This window comes from Canis aureus, chromosome 18 (assembly GCF_053574225.1).
Source record: "Canis aureus isolate CA01 chromosome 18, VMU_Caureus_v.1.0, whole genome shotgun sequence".
Taxonomy (NCBI): Eukaryota; Metazoa; Chordata; class Mammalia; order Carnivora; family Canidae; genus Canis; species Canis aureus.
Genome location: NC_135628.1, coordinates 462,131 through 488,186, shown reverse-complemented (window position 1 = coordinate 488,186; position 26,056 = coordinate 462,131). Strand labels below are relative to the sequence as shown.

General features: G+C 47.6%; 1 protein-coding gene across 13 annotated transcripts in view; it reads right to left on the bottom strand.

The window, feature by feature from the left end:
• The window catches only part of CADPS2 (calcium dependent secretion activator 2), a 452,677-nt gene that overhangs the window by 373,132 nt on the left and 53,489 nt on the right, over window positions 1-26,056 (bottom strand). Inside the window, exon 1 of one of the 13 annotated variants that reach the window (XM_077855977.1) lies at window positions 23,416-23,595. The exons of the other annotated variants lie outside the window; for them this stretch is intronic. The gene's annotated coding sequence lies outside the window, so the exon portion shown is untranslated. Of the gene's footprint in view, window positions 1-23,415; window positions 23,596-26,056 lie in introns of those variants that run through there. 13 annotated transcript variants of the gene reach the window in all.

Here is a 26,056-nt window from a genome sequence, read left to right as displayed (position 1 = left end):
TATTTGTATCCTAACACTGCGGAATGTCATCTAATTACGCATAAAGAAGAGTCATTTTGAAATTCTCTGTATAAAGCTCAATTTGAAATTCGTTTATAGTATAAAAGTACAGCTACCACATGAAGAGATGCTACGTTTAGAGTATCTATACCCTTAACAACTGAATTTCCAAATACTTTGATGTTTTCCCATGTCATAGTCATTCATCATAAAAAAAAATTTTTTAAAAAATGTCCTGCACTGTTTCAATCCCTTACAGATGTTCCTATACCCTCCGGCTTGCGGCCCTCGCGGCAGCATACAGGACTGCTATCTTGCAGAACTCCAGGGCTATCTTTTCTGATGAATAAATGCGAATGGTACTTCCTAAGATTCTGCTAACAGGCAGCCCTTGGTCATATGCATAATGACCATGTTAGTGTGTTCCAGCACATAAGTGAGAAATCTCTAAAATATGGCCAAAAGGCAATGTTTTGAAATACTGCTCATCAGTTTGTTAACTTAAGTTGGGCACATTTTTTCGAAATGCTTCTTATTATAAACACAGAGCAACTGAGGGGATGGAAATACCTTTGGTTGAGGCTCATTTGGCCCAACTCAGACTCCTAGGTTCCTGGTCAAGATGGCTCTGTAGTAATTTATGTTGCAAATGCAGACAGTCCTAACATTCAAGTCCTGAATATTGGCTGAAAACTGAAAAACTGAATGGTCCTCTGACATAACCCCTTGCTTGGACATTCAATCTCTAGTTGAACTAAAAAAGCTGACTAGCAACAATTACATACGTGAAGTTACATTTTAGACCCTAAAAAAAGGAGGTGGTCATTACCCACATGATACTACTTATGCTGAGATCATTTTAAAGTCATAAAAAGCTTATCTACATCAAACCCCTGGGGGGTCTTCATGAGTCTATCCACATAGTTCAAAAAAAATTAACATCAGAAGCATAAGATAACCATGCAAATAGAGTTATAATTTCCTAAAATAATTCTATTCTTCCTACATAAAATGCTAAAGTTTAAAAAAACTATCATTTGACAGTAACATTCATAATTTTAATAATATTAAAGTATTAATATTATTTTCTTAAAACAGGAATCAAATCTATTAGAAGCAAAGAAAAACTTGCTTCCCTTTATGCTTTGTTAAAAACTTCTTTGTTTTTAGATCTTGGATTAAATTATATTTTTGTTATTATGAGTTCCTTTTTTGGTTGAAAACTGCCAACAAATTAGACAACCTAGAAGAAATGGATAAATTCCTAGAAACAATATTCAAAAACTGAATCATGAAAAATAGGAAATCTGAAGACAGATTACCAGTAACAAAACTGAATCAGCAATCAACAAAATACCAGGTCTGGATGGTTTCGCAAATAATTGCAAACATTTAAAGAGTGAATCCTATTATCCAAAAAGTAGTCCGAAAAACAGGAGAGGAAAAAACATTTCCAAACTCATTTTATGAGTCCAGCATTATGCTGATAACCATACAAAACATTACAAAAAAATTTCAGGCTAGTAACCCTGTCAGTGAACTGAATTCAACAATACATTAAAAGGATCATGCAAAATAACCAAGTAGGATTCATTCCAAGATGTAAGGATGGTTTAACATCTACAAAACAAGATATACTACACTCACTAAATGAATGTCAAAAGTCATAATTATCTCAATATACGCAGAGAAAGCATTTGACAATATAATATGCATTTTTAGTAAAAGCTCAAAGTGGACACAATACACCTCAACATAACAAAAGCCACCTGGCAAGCCCACAGCTATCACACGCAATGGTGAGAAACTGAGAACTTTCCCCTTAAAAGCAGGAACCAAGATGCTCACTCGCACCATTTTTAATCAACACAGGACTGGAAATCGTAGCCACAGCAACTAGGCAAGAAAAAAAAAAGACACAAATTGGATAGTAAACAGTCAACTATTTGCAGATGACACGATAGTACATACAGAAACTCTAAAGACACCAACAAAAAGAATTCATAAAGTTGCAGGATACAAAATTTATATGCAGAATCTATTTCTAAACATTAATAACTGAAGTAAAGTTTTTAAAAATCCCTTTTGTAATTGCATCGATAACAACACCAGAAATATATCCAAGGAGGTAAAAGATTTGTATTCTGAAAACTCTAAGACACTGTTGAAATAAACTGAAGATAACATAAATGGAAAGGATTACTGTGCCAAGAGAATGGAATATTGTTAAAATGTTCACCCTCCTGAAAGCAATGTACAAATTCAATATAATCCCCATCAAAAAAACCACCAACGGCATCTTATGCAAAACTAGAAAAATTCAAAGCTTTGTATGGAACCACAAAAGACTGCAAACAGTGAAAGGAATCCTAAAGCTGGAGGTATCATACTCCCTGATTTCAAACTATATTACAAAGCTATAGTTATCAATACAGTATGGTATTGGCAGAAAACCAGACACATAGATTAATGGAACAGAACAGAGAACCCAGAAATAAATCCAAGCTCATATGGTTAATTTAACAATGACAAAGGAGGCAAGAACCCAATGAGGAGAAAAGACAATCTTCAATAAATGGCATTGAAAAACTTTAGCTATACACAAAAAGAATGAAACCGGGCCATTTTATTACACCATGGAGAAAATAAACTCAAAAGGCATTAAGAACTTACATTTAAGACCTGAAATCATAAAACTCCCAAGAAAACATAAGCAGTAACTCTTTGACACTGCTCTTAGCATTTTTTTTTACTCTCTTCAGGCAAAGGTGACAAAAAATAAGACAGTATTAAGCTGAAAAACCTTTACACGGCAAAGGAAACCAGTAAAATGAAAGAGCAACCTGCTTAATAGGGGAAAGATACCTGCAAACAACGTATCAGGGGTTGAATCTCAAAACATATAAAAAACGCACAAAACTCAGTAACAAAAAAAAAAAAAACAAAAAAACAAAAAAAAAACCACTAAAAATGAGCAGAGGACCTGTACAGACTTTTCCCGAAGGCATCCAGATGGCCCACCGGCACACGAAGAGATGCTCGACACCACTCATCATCAGGGAAATGCAAATCCAAACCACCATAAGCTATCCCTTCGCACCTGTCAGAACGACTAGGATCAAAAGTATGAGAAATAACAAGTGTTGACGAGGATGTGGAGAAAAGGGAACCCTTAACACTACTGGTGAAAATGTAAGTTGGTACAGCCACTGACGAAGACTGTACAGAAGTGTCTCAAAACATTAAAAACAGAACGACCGGATATTCATCTGACATAAAAGGAAATACGAATTCAAGAAGCTACGATTGCCCCTAGGTTCGCCGCCGCCTTGTTTCCAGCAGCCAAGATATGGAAGCAACCTCACTGTCCTTCGGGAGATGGATAAAGAACGTGGTATCTATACACACTATGGCATTAGTCACGAAGAGGAATGACATCCAGAGCTTTGTGTTAACGTGGACAGACCTAAGGGTATGGGGCTAAGTGCAATAAGTCAGGCAAAGGAAAGCAAGCGTCGTGCCTTCGCTTGCAGGTGGAACCTCAAACCACCACCAACAGGCTCAGATACACAGAACCAGCAGGTGCGCTGGGTAGGGAGGCGAGAGGCGAAGGGAAGGCGATTAAGGGGCCCAACTTCCAGTCATAAAATAACCCCAGGGACGAGACGCCCAGCACGGGAACACAGTCCATGACGCTGGGATGACTTTGGACAGTAACGGATACTAACTGCACCTACCGCGACGACCGTCTCGGCACACGTAGAAATAGTGAACCGCTCGCTTGCACACCTGAAACCAGTGTTCCCGTGTGTCAGTTGTAATTCAAAAGGAGGAAAGAAAATGGTGACATCTTATTTTTATAGTCCCTCTAGGTTCTTCCTTTTGGTGTTGGGCACTCAACCTCGGCACAGCAGGAAAACGGTCAGGCTACAAATAAAACTTCTCGCTGGTACTGGACTTCAATCTCTCAAATCTTTGATCACGCACATGAAGACTCTCATAAACGTTTTCACACCTACTGTAATGACCACGGAGGTGAAGCAAATGCAATCTCGCACCTTATTTTTGAAGGTCTCTACTGGACATAAAGCACAATGAAGGTATAAAGTAACTATTTTGAGACTGAAATTAAGAGCCTTAGGATAAACAACATGAATTTCAGCATCTATGCTTCTTAAAAGACCCCCTACTCAAAATATACTAAATTGTGGCCACTTTTTAAACAGGAATATGTCAAATTATCTGTATTGCTCTTAAAATGATATAAAATCAGACTTGTGGGGGACACCGGGGCAAAGGCTACTTAAATTCAAAGGACGATGTGATTTGCACATGTGTATTGACCTTTCCCTAAGCAGTCCTCAGAGCTCCTGCTAAGCCGCCTTTTCAGAATTAAAAACAACTGAGTTCATTCAATTATGTCTCCCCTGAAAGCCTTTGGGATTTAAAAAAACAACAAAAAATACAGTGATAGCTGCAAACCATCAATGTTTCTTAAACCAATCTTTATCAAAGTTCAAGGGGAAAAGGACCAGGGGAAAAAAAAGCAGTTTAAGGTGCACACATGCAAAGAGTGCATTTGTTCAGAAAGGAAAATTTCACTTGGAACAAGCCAGCGTCCAAAGGCTATCTTATTTCAGGAGGAGAAAAAAAGACAAAGTACTTGAAGGAAAAAGAAGAGGCCAAAGAATCCATGTAGATTCCAGAGCAGTAAACCATATTTTTATGGAGCTGAACAGGACAAAAAAAAAAAAAACCACTTTTCCCACTAAATGGATAACCGCCGTCTTACGAGATATGACCAAAGCCATCAAGGTCATTATGGTTCTGAGTAACCTTTGTTCCACGGAGAAAGCTTATACTCTGAAGAGTAATGAAACGGATGTCGATAGGCAATAGGACTACAGACACATGACAAAGGGTGGACTGAAATGCAAGGCGAGAGAAGAAATTTTTCATAAAAATACATTTCTGATTTTTCAGAAGTACAAAGAAAAAAGCTACCACCTTGGTACATTTCCTCACGCAAATCACCTTGACCTAGGACAAGGCGGTGGAGAGAGCGTTCCTGAATCCTGGGGAGGAGTCCAGGAGGTGGGAAGAGGAGGAGTCGGGGCGGCCCCGGTTCCCGGGCTCACCAGGAACTAGGACGATGGGGCAGAGTCTTTAAAAAAAATTGGACAGAATGGATTTCTATGTAAAACTGTTTACCGGGTCCCACGATCTGTGAGGGGCTGAGTGAAAAGCCTTCTTCAAATCTCAACCATTTCAGCAGTCCCAGGCCCCGGCCCCGGCTCTCAGGACGTCCCTGGAGGACGTACTTCATGGGAACGATGCTCCCCCGACACAGGGGACATGCGCCCAGGAGCGGCTGCGAGCAGGCAGCAAGGCGAGGGGCCCGGGAGGCCAGGGCCTCGGGGCAGGGACGCAGCGGCCGGGTGGGTGGGAGCCCCGATCGGAGAGCAGGTCCTCCTTGCTCCAGGTGCCCGGCCCAGGTCCAACCCCGCACGCGGCCCGCCTCCCCCTCCGCCTGCGCCTCTGCCCTTCCCTGGGTCTCCCATGAATGAATGCATAAAATCTTAAACAAAAAAAAAAAGGTGACTAATTTCTGCAGAGCTGTGCTGAGGCCGTTAGGTGGTGAGGTGACTTGTAACGGGCGACACAGCGAAGGAGGAAGTCCCTGCTCACCCCGGAGGAGTCCAGCGATTCCCAGTCCTGGACACTCGCACGGGCGAAGAGCCAGCGGCCGCCGAGCGAGAGGCAGCGGAGCCCAAGCCCGGAGCCGGGGGGGGGGGGGGCTGGGGCCGGGGCCACAGGGCGAGGTGCCGAGGGGCAGCAGGCCACGGCCACGGCAGGTCACGCCCGCAGGCGGGTGGGCAGAGGGTGGCTTTGTTGCCAGTGTTGGCCACCAAATCGCCCTCCAGGGAGCACCGCCACAGACGCCCAGGTGGCCCGTGTCCCCAAGGGCCGGGGCTTGTGCGCTTACCGGCGGGGGCCGGCACACGGGGCTGCTCTGTGCTGCTCCTCCCCGACGGCCACCGGGCCAGCGACCCCGCGGGGGCCCCACCACCACCACGCCAGCCGGGGACACGCACGGCGACGCCCGAGACGTCCCAAGTCACTAAATGGACAAAAGCAGCACGCTCATTTTTGTGGGAAGCAGGGCCTCGCGGACCAGTGTGACCCGAGCGCACATCCCACCGCTGCACCAGGACACGTGCGAGGCCACGGTGCCCCCGGGCCAGACCGTCTCCGATTGCCTCACCCAGGCCGCCCCAGTCCTGAAATGCTCCCCGACCCGTTTCCCGGCACGTCCCCCCGGAGCTCCCGCTGCGGGAGAGGGTTCAGGCGCCCCGGACGACGGCCCCGCCGGCCAGAGCCTGGAGGGCTGCAGCCCCAAGTAGGGCCCAAGTCACGAGGACGCAGACAGGGCGCCGAGCGGTGGGCCTCCCCCGGAGCCGGGTATGTGCAGGCCGAGCCCGGTATCGACTCCTCCCTCTGGGCAGGCCACTGATGCACACGGCCCCAGGCCCGGCGACGCAGGACTTCGTGGGGACCCACGGGACAGAAGAGGAGGAGCTCAACCCCGAGGCTACGCCGCACGGCCAGCCCAGACGGCACCCGGCGTGATGAGGGGCGGTCATCAGAGAGACGTGCCGACCGGGCAGCCCGGGGGGCTCAGCGGGTTAGCACCGCCTTCGGCCCAGGCCGTGACCCCGGGGTCCTGAGATCGAGTCCCGCGCTGGGCTCCCCGCATGGAGCCTGCTTCTCCCTCTGCCTGGGTCTCTGCCTCTCTCTCTCTCCGGAATAAATAAATCTTAAAAATATTAAAAAAAAAAAAAAAAGACACACGCAGACCAATGACTGAGCAGTCAGTCCCTGGGAGACAGCAGAAGCCTCAGGACCGTGGGTCTCGGGTCCCCAGGCTGTCTCCCCCGAGGACGGTCCTCACCAGCTCCGTCTCGGCCTCGGGGCTTCCTGCGGCGCCCTCTTCGTGAACACTGTCACCCCGTCCCCCCGAGAGCACGCTGTCGCGGGCGTGTCCAGAGCTGGAGCACAGGCTAGTGAGGGACGGTGCGTCCTGCCCGGAGAACGTCACAGTCCGTCCGGGTCGCAGAGCTCAGTGCCCGGAAGCCTCCACCGCGACACCGGCTGAGACGTCAACCCGCTTCACCACGTGAACAACCCCGAGCTGCCACTTCTGCTGACGCGGAGTCACAGCCCGGGCAGGTCGTGCTGCCAAGGTCCCCGGGAGCAAACTGTCCTCGGAGCTACGACACCGCGCGCTCGACTTCGGCCTCAATGCTCCGGTGCAGGTGAGCGGCCGTTCCTGACCGGAGCCCGTCCCGTGAGGATCGTACACGTGGACGGACGCTACCGGCTGTCGTCTCCGGGTCTCGATGACTTACGAACAGTGTTGTGCACCCGCGGGTCCCCGCCCCTCGCTCCCGGGCCTCGGCGCACCCAGGGTCACCGGCACGCAGCGCCCGAGGCCCACGCCGGCGGACCAGGGCCCGGAGGAGGCCCGGCCCTTCCCTCCCAGTACAGGTTTGGCTCAGGGAAGACTTCGATACCAGGATGATCCGGAGAGAAGCGACGTCGCTAAGCCCCAGGACGCGGGGCTGGCAGGGCACGTGCCGGGTGAGAGGCCGGGGAGCCCAGCACGGGGGCTACCGTGCAGGCTCCCCGACGCGCGGGACAGTGCCCCACGGCCCTGGGAACACCCGCCGCCAGCAGCCCCAGGCCCGGCCCTGTGTGCGAGCCTCCGCTCCAGGCCTTGGGCAGCGGGTGGGAAGGCGACATGGACACTGACCTACTCCTACGGGAGATCCGTGACGTCCGACGAACCGACGGCCACCTCTCGCTGGGAGACTTTGGGGCGAACAGGCGGCCAGGGAGGACTGTGAATCTTACGGTCCAGGGCGGGCTCCACCTCCAAGGGGTTGGTTTTGCGCTTCTGTCTGAGAGCGGTCCCCCTGCCTCGCCACCCGTCCTTCGCGAGGGGTCGTCACAACACAGAAGACGGATTTGTTTTTCCCAGATTGAAAACAAAGGACACAAAGCCACGTCTTCAGTTTTGCAGAAAAATGCGCTATTGTTAAAGCTCCTGCGGAGAGGTGAGGAGCATCACACCGTGGGGGATTACGCAGGTAAGGGCAGCTCCCTCGGGCGCCAGTGCTGAGCCTCGTGTACTTTCCCTTTACGCCTCTGCCTGCAGGACGGAGCAGGCCCACGATCTCGCAGCTCAGTCACGAGCGCGCAGAAGACGCTCTACTCTAAAAGGAAGACCCGAATGAGGAGCCACGACAGAGAACGCGGGTGGTGCCGGACGGCGACAGCTGGGTGCACCCCTGCCCCCGCCCCGGGCCCGCTGCACCACCACGGGACGGGGGCAGCCACGGACGGATGAGCAGCTACCGGCACTTTCTGCCCCCAAGAGCGCGCGGCCCGGCCAGAGGTCGGATCACGGGTACAACAGCCCTCGTTCTGCTGCCAACGCGGCCCTAAGACCCCCGTCCCCGTCACCCCAGAAGGGCCCTGGCGGCTCTCCTCCCGGAGGCCCCAGCGCGCGGCCGCCAAAGCTCAGGCTCGTGGGTGAGCCCAGGGCAGGGGAATGCGCGCGCCCCCCCGATGAGAGGCTTCAGCGTACCCACCGGCGGTGTGGGCACCCTCCTGTTCACCCAGGAGCAGCAGGCGAGACGCAAAGTAGAGGCTCAGGGATGCACACGATTGCCACCTGCCCGCTGCTGAATCCCAGGTCCTCGGCTGTCCATGCACCACCTCGAAAGCTGGCTTTTCATCCTTCAAAATGGACATAGTAACGGGACACCTGGTGGCTCCGCAGTGGAGCGCTGGCCGTGGGTCCAGGGCGTGACCCCAGGGGCCTGGGTGCGAGTCCCCCATCAAGTCCCCCCTGCCTCTCCCTCTGCCTGGGTTTCCGCCTCTCTCTGGGTCTCTCATGAATATATAAAATCTTAAAAAAAAAAAAAAAAGTCAGGGTAATCATCTGAAGTCACTAAAAGGAGAACAGAGCAACACAAGCGGCCGGAGTATGGAGAGCGTACGTAAAAGTCCTGAACACGCGACTTAAAAGTATTTGGGGAAATACAAGCGGATCAATTTCATTCTAATGTTAAAATAACCGTCCATCTGGAGTAGGTCAGATTCCTTCAAAAATGGCTTAAAATACAAATTTGAGTAGCAGGCCCCTTCGGCAGGCCGACGTCCCCAACGCCTTTTAGTGATCTCGATGCACGTTAGGAAGAACCTGTCGCGTTCTGCGGGGATTCCTGATCCCAAGACTTCAGTGAGTGTTGGCGGGAACGTCACGACCTGCGTCTCGAGACAAGAGCCGCCTGGTGGGTGGAGGACCGAGGACCGTCCCGGGCAAGGGGTCGCCCCAGCCTTTGGGGCAGCTTCCCACCCGGAAGGCCTGCGGTCGGCAGCTCGTGTTAAAGGCCGTTGCGCAGCCCCGACAGGCACAGCTCACCTGCCGAGCAACACGCTTCTGAGCGGGGAGGTCACTGGATGTCACGGGAGAACCCAGGGCAGGACCACGAGCCCAGAGGAAAATGCAGAAAAGGGTCTGTGAGATGCAGTGTGCGTGTGCGAGGAAGACAGGTCCTGAGACACGGAAACTGCGAGTAACGCAGGAACCTGCCACGCGGGTCTGCAGGGAAGCCGGGCCCCGGCTCTTGGGGCCCACGTGCCCGACGGTCAGGGAGCCGCTCACGAGCCCCCAGATCCCCCCGACGCCCCAGTCCACGCGCCCGACGGCCAAGAGGGAGCGAGTACTTTCTGACGTTGCTTCAATATCAGGGAAAAAAGGCAGCCGGCATGCAAACGCCTGCTCATCTTTACCGCGCGCCGGCCCCTCCGCGACAGCGCTCAAGACCCAGGCCCCTCGCGAAGCTTCCCTCGAGGCTCCTGCCCCGTCTTAGCGGAGCGAGGGCGACCGCAGCCGTATGGGTCCAACCCCGGGCTCAGCTCCGCCCGCGGGCCCTGCACCTTACAGCTCAAATGTTCTATTAACAGGCTGTAAAAAAGAAGGAAAAATACCAAATAGCCAGAAAAAAAAAAATCAATGTAGTTCAGATGCTGAATTAAAGTCTTTTAAGCATTTTAGATTTTAAAAGGAAATAACTCTTCTTTGAATTCTTTAAAATCTCTTCTGAATCCCAAGCACTACCACAGCCTTACGTATTAATCTCTAGGTATAGATTATTGAAAGCAGTTTTTGAATATAAAAAAAAAATACACTGAAATGGATTCAAGTCTCTGATAAAAATAAAAATACACACTCTGGAAACATACTAACTGACAAAAAAGCCTTCTCGAGCCAATTTCTCTCAAAGCTAAAAAGCTATTTTCTTTTCTAAAAATGGAACAATGTGTTAGCACAAGCTTATATTTAGCAGTAAGAACCAGAACCATCTCCAAGGAAAAGTTGGTTAAGACTCCCTAGTTTCTAAGGTCTGAATTTTTCCTTTTTTTCTTTTTTTCATTTCCCTTTGTTTAATCAAAGCGTAAGGTCGTGAATTTCCCACCAGCTGCGGTTCAAGCACAGACCACGCACGACCTTTGCTACCGAACAGGTCTCCTCCCAATCCTGCAGTGCAATTTCCCGTTCGATATCCTCCTTGATCCCAAGATTATTTAGAAGATGGTTTCATTTCTCTTAGGTTAGAATTTTTGGCCGGAAAAAAAAAAAAAATTTGGCCGTTTCAAACTTTCAGTTTAAATGGATTTAGGAAAGCAAATAAAGACTGAGGTGTTTCTACTTTTTAATATTAATTGAACTTCCATTTGGAAGGCTCCACTATATTTAACTGTTTCATGGACGCTATTTTTTTTTTTTGATGCTTACATTGTTTAATGGCATATGTATGTGTATCCATCAAAATCTTATATAATCAAGCTGTTTGGGGACAACAGACAAAAATTTGGGGAGGTTAGACCAACTGTTAAATTGTAAACACCAGGTTAAAGCCTCCAAAACAGGACTTTTAAGGTACAGAATAACCTAATTCCAGGAGTTTGGGTTCTTAATAGATTCAGTCACTATGTGGATTGTGTCATAAAAGTTTGATGACGATTATACGTCCAGCAGGCCGCAGCTCTTTTCCAGGGGTGATGTGAAAAATATCTTCACACAGTGCAAAGTGCCTGAAAAGTGTGAGATTTTAGTGTTCGCCCGGCAACAAATGGGGCTGCCAGCGTGTTGCAGATGCTGTCACAGGAGAGGAGGCTCCTGGGTCAGAGATGAAAGGATCTGATTGTTCCCAACACAGAGGGCAGCATCAGCTCCCCCGTTCACGGGTTCTCCCAGCTCAGTCCCAGAGGCCGCGCACGCTCGGGGGCTTCCAGCAAGGTGCTGCGTGCACCGTGGGCTTGTGGGGGCTAAAGTATCCCCCGGTTTGGGAAATGTGTTTTTTATTTTTGATTTTTTTTAAGATTTTATTTATTAATTCATAGAGACCCAGAGAGAGAGAGAGAGAGACAGAGAGAGAGGCAGAGACACAGGCAGAGGGAGAAGCAGGCTCCATGCAGGGAGCTGACGCGGGACTCGATCCCAGGTCACGCCCTGGGCCGAAGGCGGTGCTAAACCGCTGAGCCCCCCGGGCTGCCCCCTATTTTTTTTTTTTAAAGAAGCTGCTTGCACAGCTCTCCACACCTCCTCCCCGACGAAGGAAAGGCGCTCTATGTCCTGCCCTGGTTAGGAGACACTCCCTCCGTCACAGAGGGCAGGGGGCAGATTTTTAATACTGCAATTTTTTTTTACCTTTAATTTAGCCTATTCCCACCTATATTTCATCACCATGAAGAATGAACTCTCTATAGAGGGTTTTCTCCCTAGTAGAGCAGGACTACACAAGGTTTTGGTTTCCTTGCCCGGCAGCCTCTTGGAATTTACCGAGCTTGGACTCCAGGTCCTTGCTGCAGCAGAACAGCTCCTGAAGGTTGAAAACCCTTTTGTCTAACCACTGTGTTAAGGCTCACAGCCTCGTTAGGAACTGTCGTTTAGACTTAATCATGAATTTTACTGATTCCGGTGTCCCGCTCCGCTCCACCTCCAAGTTCCTTATTAGGGTTCCCGCTGCATTTGCCTAAAGCACTTTTCCTCAACCGCAGAGAAATCCTTCTAGTAGGTTAGAGGAGCTCAGGGTTCCTAAACCTGTAAAACAGGTTTTTCCCATCCACAAACCGGCTCCTTAGTCTCTTGCTGTACAGGGACCAACCACGGAAGCTGGCAGGCCCAGCCCTGGGCAGAGAGAGCTCCACCCCCAGCACCCCGGTCAGCCGGGTGACCCTGGCACTGGCCTCACCCCGGGCCAGCCCGGGCCCGGGGAGCACACGGAGACGTCCTCCTGGTGGAGGCTGCCGCTAGCAGGCCCGACCCCGGCCAGCAGCACTCGGCGAGGAACACCCGCAGACGCTGCTCCGGCTCAAGCCCAAAGGCCAGACTCAAGGTGAAAGGGCAGGACGGTAAAGCGTGCCCAGATGGAGGCACAAGGGGAGCAGATATCTGCCGGACAACCTGCGCCCGGACTTGGTCCACGACACGTGATGGAGCAGGACGCCTGCTTCACACCCCATCAGCGACCCCCAGGTCTTGGAGAGCCGCGTGTCCTCACACAGCCCGCTGCAGCCGAGAGCCCGCTGGTTTGCACAACAGTCTTTGGGGAGGTCGGGGTGCCGACGCGGACCGACGCATGTGCGCGGGCCCTCGCCCGCCGCCGAGCACCGCTGCAGCCCTCGCTCCCCCCACTGCTCTGCAGCCACCGACCGACTGGAGCCTTCGGGGTGAAAGGCCGCCCGGGAACCAGTCCCCTCCCGGGAGTCCCACTGTTCCAGGCAAGGAGTCGAGGGCCGCCAGCACCCCTGGACTGTTGTCACCTCGCCGCGCCCGCTGCAGGACGGCGAGAAAGCCCCCAGAGGCTCAGGCTACTCCGTGGCATCCTCCAGGCTTCTTGTTAACATTTTTAGGAGAAAACAGGTAAATAGGCAGGCCCAACTTTTCTTCAAGTCAGACACCGAGAGACGACTGGTTTGAAACCTGCCTACGTCCACAGTCGCTCATAAACCCTCACATCTCGCGGTCATTAGGTCACGTTCTCCCCCCGGCCCGAGTCCACGGCTTCCTCAGCCTCTGCGCTGTGTGTCCTGTGGGAAAGTCAGAAGCCCTGGCCCACAGGCAGCAAAGGGGGCTCCCCCGCCCCACGCGCATGGCCGCGTAGACGCAGGCACTCCACGTGCACTGTTTGGGGACAATGGGCAGTTGGAGCTCTGGGCACATCTGTCCCTCCGCCAGCGGCTCTAGAGACCCCCCCCTCGCAGGGCCGTCCTCTTCGGGCCCACGCGGCACCATTCGCGACTTAGCTGTGCCACCAGCCGGGGGCCGTCCCCTCCTGACGGCACTCGGGCTCTCACTGCCGTGCCCCTATGAGCGATGTCCCAGTACCCATCCTCACACCCACACCACCTCGGGGTGCCTTCACTCTAGAAGGCAGTCCCGCGAGTGGAAGTACAGGATGTTTTAAATCAGTCGAACACTGCAGGAGGTTACAGGAGTACCTTAGCTATCATGTCCACGATCGAGTGGGATTTTGAAATTATTAGCCTGACGGGCTTGTGAGCAGCTTGGTCAGTTAAGTGCCCGATTCTTGACTCCGGCTCAGGATCTCGGGGTTGTGAGATCGAGCCCTGTGTCGGGCTGCTTGGCGCGGAGCCTGCTTGAGCGTCCCCCCCCCCCCGAAACCCCAACTCCACTCACTCTGACGTGCTATCAAAAATAAAAATAAAATTACTAGTCTGTTAAGTGGAAAGCTTCATTTTAATTTGCATCTTTCATTTGTTGATCATTTGGGTTTGCTCTTTTCTGAACAGCCTGGGTCCTAACTCAGTACCCTGTTCCTCATCACCAGGTCTCTCCACAGACTTCCTACTAGTCTCAAGGCAGGGGCCGGGGGCGCCTTTGACTCTATGGTCTCTTGTGCTAATCCTGTAGAGTTCTATTTTTTTAAATGATTTTTTATTTACTTATTCATGAGACACACAGAGAGAGAGAGGCAGAGACACAGACAGAGGGAGAAGCAGGCTCCATGCAGGGAGCCCAACTCGGAACTCGATCCCAGGACCCCGGGGTCACGCTCCACCGCTGAGCCACCCAGGGGCCCCTTGAAGAGTTATTTTTTAAAGTCAGTATTTCTTGATAGTTTGTGCTTCTCGTCTTGATTATGAAGTTCTCTACTACTATGGACTTTTTATGTCTTATTTTTTCCAATATAGAAGAACTCATATTTCCTTCCATTGTGTCAGTACCATTCAGTGAATACCCTTTTCTTAATCTAACCTTTCCATAAAAAATTATCACCATGTGTGAAATTCCTTTCTATTCAAGTATTCAAATTTTTAAATTGTTCTACTCCCCTATGTAAACTGTCCTAAGCATAATACTACATTAACTATATGGGGTACGGAATTATACTCTATTTGGAGAATGAGACTATTTCCCCTTCAGTAAATTTTCTATCCAAGCACTTATTCTCCATTAATTTATTTCTTCCAATTTAAAAAATACCCATGTTTGGATCTGAAATGACAAGGCTTTAAAGCAGTATATTGAGTGACTTGATATTTATCGCTATTGAATCTTCCATCTTAGGATGAGTTCATTTGTTCAGATTTGATTTTATGTTAGGAGAACTTTGGTTTTTTTCACGTAGGTCTTAGGCTTATCTTGAATCTGTCACTAAATATATGGTTTTGTCAATTATTTTCATTTTTACTTCTAGATGCTTAGAGGGCAGACCACGGATATTTTTGTTGTTGCCATGTATCTAGCGACCTTATCAAATTCTATTTCTTACTAGACTGTTTTCTAGGTATAAAATTACACCTCTCAGTTACAGAAATAACCTCTCCTCAACATCTTTGCTATTTTGCTATTACGCTTACTAAAATCTTCAAGAAATACTATATATAGCACAACTAGATAACTTGGTTGTAACTGAAACTGTACTAGGAATCATTTTTTCTAAAATTTTACAGATTGCCTTTAAGTTCCTTCTTATGCCTATTAGTTTTCATTGGAAAGGACTTATGAAGCTCTAGCACATGCCAAGAAGTATTTGGTCGTCTACGCCAAATGTGATTACATAATGGGTTATGTGTATTGATTTTCTCTTTTATTCACTTTTTTCCTTTATAGTTTAACTGACGTTTGGTGTGTTTTTAACTTGTCAAATTTGTCTCGTCTTTATTCAATATCTATTCTTTCCTAACGATTCTCAATCCTATTCTTTTAATACAGCTCTGACTTATTTTGGACTTTCTAAAATGATAAAAATGATACTTAACCTTAATGCATGTCTTTCAAATGTTCTTATAAACATTAACAATGGACAATAAATGGCAGTAAGCCATAAACAGGATCTAGCTTGGTTTACTCTTCTCATTAGTCTCCTATCTGGCTTTGAGTTTTGTAATTATTCTGTTCACATTTAACACAAGGACTAATACGATTTTCGTCCTTTTGTTCCTTCTTTTAGTGATTTTATGATGCAGTTTTTTACTTAAATGACTGATCAATTTCTTATTTGCCCCCCTTCCCCATTATTAATTGGACATTCTTCTACATTTTTCCATTCTATGAGTCCACCTTCCTTCCCCTGTTCTCACAAGATGATAGGGCTTCATTCTTTGAAAACAAATATTACAACTAGTTCCAGTAAGATACACTGGATTTTCCCACCATGACCTTTTATTCCCCTGGTAATCTCAGTGTGTGTGTGTTGTTTTTAATTTCTCCTCAACATTCCTATAATCTTCTTAGGACGCTTCCTTCCACTTCTCTGGCCACCATTCTCAAGTTGTCTGATGTAGTTCAAGTCTTTCCTAGAAAGCCTAAAAGTAACGTGTCCTTATTTTGCACTTAAGTTACAAATTCCCTGGACAGCCATCTCCATCCATTTAGGTTTAGTTTCTAATCTTCAACACACATATATGTTAAGGGCTAAGGTGAATATCTGCTCTATCTTTTCCCATCTTGAAGCCCCTATTTAGGTTCATTTAGCATGTGGTCAGCGTAGCATAGCAAGATAGGTCAGCAACCTATCCTTAAAACAGGTTATATACGGGTGATTCTCTGAATTTGTGCATCTCCTCAAGCATCTTTCATGTAAGCAGGTAAGTTATATAAGTTGGAAATAGGATTCTTGGATTATGGCCCATTTCTCTCAGTAATGTGTGGATATCCCCAGCTCTTCTCTTCCTGACTTGCAGATGAGAAAGCCAATGCCAGGCTGGTTCCCACTTCCCACTGTTTTCTAAAGTAAGTTGTGGGTTTTTTTTTTTTTTCCTCCCTGGAACCATCTATAGCCTAGAGAACATAATTTTACCAGAATAGGTCTAGACCATAGGACTTTCTCATCAGGTGAGCCTAGACCTTGGTGAGCCATTTCAATTTGCTGGCCCAGATCGTTCCTGTGCTCAGGTCAGGAAGACTGTTTACATAATTATCGTCTTTCCTATTTTTCTTTTTTCACCTCACTGAATTTCGTTACTTTCAGACCTCTGGAATCTACTCTCCCATTCTCATATTTTCCCCTCGTGATTTTATCTTTTACTATTTTTTTGTACTTCCATAATTTGAAACATTTTTCTACTTGATCTTTCAGAACATGAACTCAGGTCTAAGCAGTGACCAACCTCCCTCTTATTCATGAACTAGGTTAATTGGGAATCATGCTTAAGATTTTTTTAGGTGCTGCAAATGAATCTCCATAGGTGGTTTTGTTCTATTTTTTTCAAGTATTTAATGCGTCTCCTCCTCCAGTAGAATACCTCACTCCAAATTTGTTTTGATTTTCCTTTTCCTGGCTGCGGGTTGTCCTACATAGATTGTTATCTTTGCCGGTTCCAGTCTGGTGGTTCTCCGGTCTGGCTGCACGTTAGATTCACTTGGGCGGTCAGGGAATTTAAAATTCTTAGGCCCTATTATATAAGGATCCCTGGAGTCTGTACTCAGGCGTCAGTACTTAGGCAAATTCCTCAGGTAAGTGTGAGAACCAGAAACTTGGTTCTAAATCACACCACGTGCACCATGTGCACTCCCCCGCAGAGAGCAGAGGGACGCCTTTTTGTGCTCAGGTGCAAAAGCAAGGGTGACCCACTCTAGTCATTCAACTTCCTCTTGGGCTTTTGAGGTCAGAGACATCCAGCACATTTTCATAGTCTGACTCCTAGAAACCTTCAAACCTCTGAAGGCCAGGCTTTATCCAGGATCTCCTGGAAGCTCTTCATCCTGTGGGACCTAACAGAACTCATTCAGCAAGGCTCACGCCATTGAGAGAAAGCCTCCATTTCCTTTCCCTGGAGCCCCATCCCTAAACCTTGCTGCCTATTGGTCCTGGTAGCTCCGAAGAGCCAGGTAACAAGGTTCTAAGGGACACAGAACACACCTACACGTACCCTTGCTTTCAAACTTTATCCTCTTAGGAGGGATCACATGGACTTCCATCTTTTACACTCCCATGTTAGAGTCAACATCTAAATTTAGTTTTTGTTCATTTAGGCAGCAAATTAGCAATGCTGGAGAAATAAGGGTGAGAGGCCGGAGAACGCTAGGTCAGCTAATAATGAGCATGAGAATGCCAACAGCAAATTTCAAAGGGGAGGGAGGATGATTAAGCGGTCAAGAAACCAGGAGAAAGAGGACTAATCAGAATGCCTGAAGCAACACCAAAATGATTTACAAATAGAAAAGCAACACGTTTATAGATCAGATCTATACAACAAGGATATTTAGCGAGAAGTGGGTGAACAGGGAGTGGATATCCTTGTATGTCTTGTAGTATTTGTCAACACTGGGGAATTTTGCTTTTAAGAATTTTGATATTTATGGATTCAGCAGTGTGTGGTGCTCAGTAGTGAGATATATATACAGCACAACTTCTGTGAACAATTTTGCCTTCTAATCTTCAGATATAAACGATTTTACTCATGTTTTGAGTCTCAGGTTTGAGACAGGATTGCAACTCGTATTTTCAGAACTCTATTCCAGGAGAAGTGAAGAGCAATAAAGCATCACCAGATTCCACTTCTCTCTATAAAAGTGGTTTTGTTTTCAAACTGATTTTGGCCACCTTCTATTCAAAAGGAATTTGAAATTTGAAATAAAAGCTCACACCGCAAAACAGACGAAAGCAGAATTATCAGGACTACTTATGACTCCACCTTCCCAGCCCAAAGCACGCTCTCTGCTGGAAACCAGGTTACGGCAGAATGAAGTGTTGATGTTTCTCACAGCCACGTCCCCAGTGCTAGAAAATGCCAGGCATTTGGCAGCCTAACCTAGCATGTAAGAAGTGAATCCCCCAGGAATACATAGAACTATTTGGAAACAATTCCTAATTCCTTCAGTCTAAATATCCTCTGGTTAAGTCATTCTATCACGTCATTCCAAAAACGGTCCAACTCAGCACCAGGAGCAGCTCACGCTCTTACCAGCTGAGTGATTTGAGACAAGATATTTACTCTCCCTGCATCTCATAAGGGTTTCACAAGGTGTCTCCCCACTCAGAACAAAAAGATAAAGGTTGAATCCCTCATTTCCTCACCATTTGACAGCAGTGTCAAGCTTCATGAACCTACACATACCCTTTCTTGGGCCATCGCAGAGGGGTCTATGAAAAGCCACAGGCCTACCAGCTATCATAAAACCTCTGGAGGATGTGCTCTTCTCTAACTGTTAGACTCTAAGCCCAGATACATCCCGTTGCAAGGCCCAAATTCTAGGTAACTCAAGAGTCATTTGAGTTCAAAAGGAAGTTGGAAACGGGCACTTCATCAACACCAATTTTGTGTCTCCCACAATCCACCTCCCGTCTACCACTATCGGATTACTGCGACCACCTGCTTTCATATCCATCTCCTCCAACAGAGCTCCCGAAAGACAAAAACCACAGTGTATTAACATTAAGGGCCTAGTGCATTCCACAGGCTTCCAACTGTATGTGTTAGGTGGGGGGGGGGGGGAGGAAAGGCAGGGAAAAGGGGGTAGATTCAAACCTGACAAGGCAACTCATTCCAGAAGCTCAGATTAGCAGAGACTCCTTCAGAGATATCTTTCACCGCTCACAAGAATTCACGGTAGGGGACGAGGCAAATCGGTACTGAATTCGTGACCTTCAACCCTCACCAGACACCTCTCAGGGTCCAACGACCATCCTAAAAAAAACCCGGAAAGGTATTTGTGCATGTGTGGTCCACAGAGAGGACAAGGAGTCCCCGACCAGCAGGGCGCAGACCAGATGACATAAATGTCCTTGGAGGCTGAGCACACGCTGCTGGAAAATGAGGAAAGTACAAACTGACTTCAAGTAAAACTCTGCCCAGCCGCTCGTCAGGCTGGAGGAACACCCCCTCGCTGGCAACAGGAAGCAGGGCTCCCCTCAGGGCTCCTGCTCCCGGAACGTGCCATAGTCATACCCCCTCCGGGGGTCCGTTTTCTCAGTCGTGAAGAAACTCGGTTCTCTAAAATCAGACTCAGCAACTCCGCTGTTGGGAACCCTGACGGTAGGAAGGAAGCACTTCATTTCGCCTGGAGGATCCAAGTCACTTGGGCCAAGAAGTGAGCCTGCGTCGCACCCCAGGCGCAGAGCCTCGGGACGGTCACGGTCGCCGCGTTCCACAGCGCTCGGCTCCGTAGCCCCCGGAGAGGCGGCGCTGTGCCCCCCGAGCAGCGACGGCGACCTCTCCGGGCGGCCCTGCTCTAAGGCCACCCAAAAGTTCCCTCACATTCCCCTACTCTTCACTCTTCTCCAAAATCCTACAAGAACTCGGTATTTTCCCTGTAGCGGTGAGCAGCTGAGTGGTTCGTCGGCTGTGTCGTCTCCCTCGCGGCCAAGAATAAACCTGACGGTGACAGCAGCTTGGTCGCTGACGTCCTCGGCCGACCGGGCCGGGGCGACACCCTCGGGACGTCTTCGGGTGACCAGCCTCTCCGTGCGCGACTTTAGATTCCAGCAAAGTTCCGGCCTGAAGTCTGGTCTCCCTGGGTCGGGGTCTCCGCTTCCGTCACTTGTGCTCGCCCCGGCCTCGGTGGGCGGCCCCGGGGCTGCAGGCCTCCGCGGTCACCCCGACGACGGCCCCGCTCCCTGAGGCCCCGCCCCGGAGCCTGCGGCTCCCTGGCTGTCACCCACGTCGACCACAGAGGAGGAAGCGGCACCGGCTCCCCCACCTTCAACTCCTGGTCCCAGGCTTTGAGACACTCGCAAGGCCACACGTCCTCAGAGACGGGAAGTGTCAGATGGCAGAGGCGAGGAAAACGGTATTTCCGGGCCCTCAGCTCGGCTGCACGGGCCCCGCGTGTGACACAGAAGAATGCGGGTGAAGGGGATGCCCCGACGGGAAGGATGGCGGCGTCAGGGCGAGGGGCCAGGGTGCCCGCCGCAGCTTCGGGTGCACGCAGGACCCCACGGCCCCACAGCCCCTTCTCCACCCTCAGAAAGGCCCTTTATGCTCTACTAGCCCGTCATCTCGAGGAAGGCTTGGCCTCTAACTGGCTCAGTCACCCCACAGGCCCAGTGATGAGTGGTGAGAGCTCCTACTTAACTGCCGCAACCACGTTATCTTGCTTTGGAAAGCGTCCAGGAAAAGGCCTTCCGGGGATGACGGCCAAGAGCAGACAGCGTTCGAGCGCTCACTAGAGAAGCATCACCGTCTGACCTCAAAACATCTTAAATCCCCAAACCCAAAGGACATCGTACAAATCCCCACTTTCAGAGAAGAGATGCTTTAACTAAGAATATCCATTAGATAAATGTGTATATTCAATAAACGCTTCTCAAAAATTATTTGTACATTAAACCCAGAGGCCAAAAGGAAAATATTGATGATTTGACTAAAGTTAAAACTTGCGCATGGAAACACAAAGCAAAAGATAAAACACCATCCTGAAAGGCCAAACTCGGTGTGGGGAAACATCCGCGATGCAGACACATACACAGCTAGCTGACGGAGCATGGACCTGCATACGGGATTCATAAAAAATAAAAATGGCCTTAACCCTTGTTCTTAGAAAAATGAACTCTAGTTAGAGGAAGGGTGCTGAAGGGGCGCCTGGGTGGCGCTGCAGGCCAGGTGCGTGGCTCTTGGTTTCCGCCCAGGCCGTGAACGCAGGGCGGTGACGCTGAAGCCAACAGTCAGGCTCCGCAATCAGCAGAGTCTGCGTGAGATTCTCCCCGCTCCCGGCTTGCGCTCAGGCACGGTGCGTGCTCTCTCCCCCTCTAGAATCTTTAAAAACAAGAAAAGGTGGAGTGCTGAAGGAAATAATACTACATTTTCATGTAAGAATAAAGAATCAAAATCCTACCAGACAGGTTTTGGGTGGTTTTGTTTTTGTTTTTCTGAGAAACACAGGTCCCTGTATCCAAGTTTGCAATGAGGCTGTCGATTAAAGCCAGAAGAACAGCCAAGAGCAGATGAGCTTTCCTTAAATGCAATTTTATTAAAGTTCTTGTATAACTTTAGAAAATGCTCCTAATCCTCCCCCACCCAATTTAGCTTTTTAAAATAAAGGCTGTAGAAATGAACTCAAAATGCAAGAAAGACGGGACTTTCAAATCTCAAGGCATATAAAGATCAAATGAGCTCTTATGAAACATCCACCTTAATCCACACGAAATTGATTTTTCTCCAAGCATCTACATTTAGTACTCGGTCCTTCATTCTTGGCATTATTGTTCATGAACACCATCTAGGTCTGAAATTTCTTTCAAGATCACTCTTAAAAGATACCCCAATGCATGACCAGTTCTGCCTAATTGAGCTGCTACTTGAAAATTCACTGGCACAAAAAAATCTAAGCTTTCCATAGAACCACAGTCTCCTAAGGGCCCATCTTTGCAACTTTTCCGGGCTATCACGTCTTAGCACTGAAGGATTTAGGAATATCAACTATGAGCAAGTACAAAAGTAAATGGTAGCCCTTAAAATAAAACAAAGGGGTAAAGGTACTAATCACTTAAAATTCAGAGCTCCGTATGCGGCGTGCCCACAGTGAATGCAAAGGTGCCTCAATTCTACTAGTCGTCTACACTACTGTTCGTGAACAGTGTAGACCACACTGGCCAGGGAAGAATTAAATCTGCTGCGTGAGACTGTCCTCGTGCGATCAAGTGCAGATGACCAGTTTGTAACGTAGGAGTTTCAGACGCTGAGATTCCTACTTTTACATCACATCTTATGTAAGAAAATGTTTTTCCACTTTAGGATAAAATATGAAGTTTTAAACTTTAAATTATACAAACACTGGGGAAACTAGAGATGGATGAGATGAGTGTCCTTTTCACAGACACAAACACAAGTTCTTAAACCTTATGATTCTTGGTTCATTCTTTTGAATATTCTAGTCTTCCTTGGGTTATTTGATACTCAATGTGAACTAAATCCTGAGTATGTTCTGAATTGGGCAAAGGGTAAGACTGAAACAGTGAGATTTACCAGCAGAGGAATTAATAGCATCTGCCAGATTAACAACAGCTTTTCAAACAATCTGGAGAAAGATTACACAGAATGCCATTACCAAGTACATTGTGATTTGCTGACTTTACCAACATATTTTATTGCTTTTTAATTATTCTCGGCATAGCAAGACATAAAATTTTATTAAGACAGCCTTCCTTGGAAGTTTTTCAATTTCAGAGTGAATTTTTAAATGTTAAAAAAAAAAAAAAAGGGACTCAATCTAATTATAAACCACAATCTAGAATGTTTGTTCAGAATTGAAGCCCGTTAAGTTTTAGAAATTATCAAACGGGTTGATTAAACCACAAATAAATGCATCTTTATCTCAATGTTGTCATTAAATTAGATGATTTATATGCATCTAATCATTTCTCAAAATCTCTGGTGAAAAAACTACATTCTGTATTAAGTGTTTGATTAAGGGAACTAAGTCAAGTGGCTAAGTCAGGCTGTAAACAGACCAAATCCTACATATCCCATTTGCTTTCTCATACTGAATATTAAAAAGAAACAAGCCTATAAACAAAAGGCAGACTCATTGTCTATCAATCAAATCACAATCTTATACCAAAGCAAAATGTATCTCCAAGAATACCCTTTGGTGAACAGAGATCACTACCTTTCTGGTAACAACCTGAAAAAAAAAAAAAAAAAGTCCAGAAAACCTATCGTTTTAAACTACTTTTTACTAAAAATTCAACAGCCTTTAAAGAAGCACCTCTAAGATTATCAAAGGTTTTGAGTAGCATGAAACCATGGATTTCAAGTAAAGTAGATCTGATGTCTTTTAAACAACGTATTTTATAAAGCAAAACAAAGAAACCGAATTACAAGATGATGCATTTAAACATAAATGGAGTGAACGAATAAAGGTACATCACTTACCCCAAGCCAAGAAACTAACAGGACAGCATCTGGTCTCTTAAGATCAACTGCTCACCCTATAGCACCGCGTTTGTCTTACGTTGACTTCCAGTCCATATACCTTGGGCAGGATTTGCACAGTCCTCCTGTGACCCCCGACTGCATGTCCGAACAATCCAACACGAACACTTCACTTCATGCAAAGAGCGCTGAGTGCAAATGAGAAAACAAAAGTCCTACACTTCAGCTGTACCATATATACACTAAAAGCTTCCCTAAAAGCAGTACAGATTCACGGTGTCAAGTACGTAGGACTTCACAAGTTTCCCCCGTATCTTTCCACTTCCACTGTTTAAAACTCCTCGGTCCATCCCTCCAACCCTTAACCCCGAAACATTATTCTTTGACTTAAGTTCAGAGAGGGATTCCACCTTGACAGTACCTTCAAGAACACCTATCAAGCGCTCTAACCAAGGGGGTCCTTCCTTCCCTAACTCCTCACTCTATGCACCTCCCGGAACACACCAATCTCAAGTCAACCGTGACTGCTTGCTCAAGACGGAGCTCGCTCAGCCCCCGAAGCAAGGTCAAACGCTACTTTCCTTGATGAAAAGCCAAAGAAGCATATAAACTTCCCCGCAGACTAAGTTATCTAAGATACGAATTAGCTGAAACAATGATAAACCCCTTAAAGGGGGATCACAGTTACCTGGATGGCATTTATAGCCTGTCTCTATATCAACCTATACTCATGCCTTTTATTCTCCCAAATACTACAAAGCCCACCAAAAGGTTAGTCTTCACAAAGGTTTAGTCAACACAAAATATTTAAAAATAGCCTTTCAAACCAAAGACTCGATGCGGAGCTCTTATTAAAACCTTGGATTCTTATTAGAAATCTTGAATTCTTATTAAAATCTTGAATTCTCCATCACAATGTTTTTGTAGACCCAACTGTACTGGAACCTTAGAGATTTCCATTTTATTTTAAACTACTTCGTGGAACTCTTGTTCCAGGAGGAAAACAAAAGAGTTTTGTTACAGGAGAAATGTTTGAAGTTTCCTAAGCTCATAGAAGATACTTATAGAAGTTTGTCTTACCTGCTGCCAGATTCTTCTAAGACAAGAGGGGGAAGAGAAGTCTCCCCTTTGCAGAAAGTACTTAGCCCTTACTTTGCACTTTGATCCCCAGAAAAGTCCTCTATCAATGCCAAGGAGCACTCGAGCAACGGTCTGTTCATGCACAACCCACATTTAGAAAAATGGTCTTCCATTGTGAAAATCCTGGTGACGCTTTCAGTCCCGTGATACACCTAGCGGTTTTGTGAACAAAGTCAGCTTCCAGGCAGTCAGATCCCCAGCACTCAACAATACAGCACTTTAAATACCAACCCTGAAATATTGCCAATTTATCTGAAAATATTAACTATGAAATAGAGGAACCAAATAATCCAAGATACAAGTGTTTTTTAATAGAAGCTGCAAGCATATCTTTAGCGAGTGTAGCTCATTAAGTACACGACGCATAAGTAACCTGAAGAATTAAAATGGAACCAAATTGAACAAAAAATCTTTTCACTGAAAACCTTGAACTTGGTGGCACTTAGTTTGCACCTTACAATTACGACTCTTTAAAAATATTCTATTATTCACTTTCTCTTCTAGGGGATTTGGTTTGATGCCGTATATTCACACTTTTTCCCCGGTTAATAGATTGCTGTAGGAAAAAAATCACTGAGACCTAAAAGATTAGGGGAGATAAATCGACACGTCCTGGCCCCGCCACCTACAAGCAAATAGTGAACTTTAAAGAGGCTGCCTCTGGCAGAAAATACCCAATACCTGCACCCAATTTCTGCCTCCGCAGAAAATACCCAATACCTGCACAGCCTTGTGCTGGACGCGTACGGCAGCCCATGCTCGGGGCCACCGCGCACCCACACACGCAGCCCCACACGGGTGCCCCGACCCGACCTGGGTGCACACGCGCACCTTCCTGCGCCCCCGGGAGCCCACCTGAGAGCCTCGCGGAACTCCAGATCCTGGTTCGGTAGCTGGAAAAGGCCTGCGACCCTGCACGTCTAAGTCCCCAGACAACAAAGTCCCCAAACCCGCTGACGGTCACGCGGGAGGGCACAGGTCCAGCGAGAAAGACGTGGCCCCGTGCGATCTGTCACGTTAACGGATTAAAGAGCAAAAGCCCTGTGATCATACTAGTGCTTGGAAGGGGCTAAGGACTCCGTCACCCTTTTGCAAATAAGATGTACTTAGCAGGCGAGGAGCGACACTGAAGTCTGCCCCTTAGGGAAGCACATGTGGCTGGAGGCCCCGGATGACGGGTCACTGCGAGCTACCGGCACGCTCCCATTTACACCAGGGACGACGAGGGGACCTCGTTCCGCCGCTGCTACCAACACACTGGGGTTTCTGGTGCAACCGTACTAATCAAAAATAAGCATTTTGAAAAAAGGAAGATACGCCTTTACTAGAAATTACAGATCCGTATGGAAAAGCCAAGACAACTGAACCATGAGACTTCAGTAAGGGTTTAACTATAAGGACAGGCGACAAGATGCAAAGGGCTCTTAAGAGAGAAAACTCGGAATGCGCGAGCGGGGTCGGTGCGGGTCAAATGTCAGAAGCTCCCGGACGTACCAAGAAT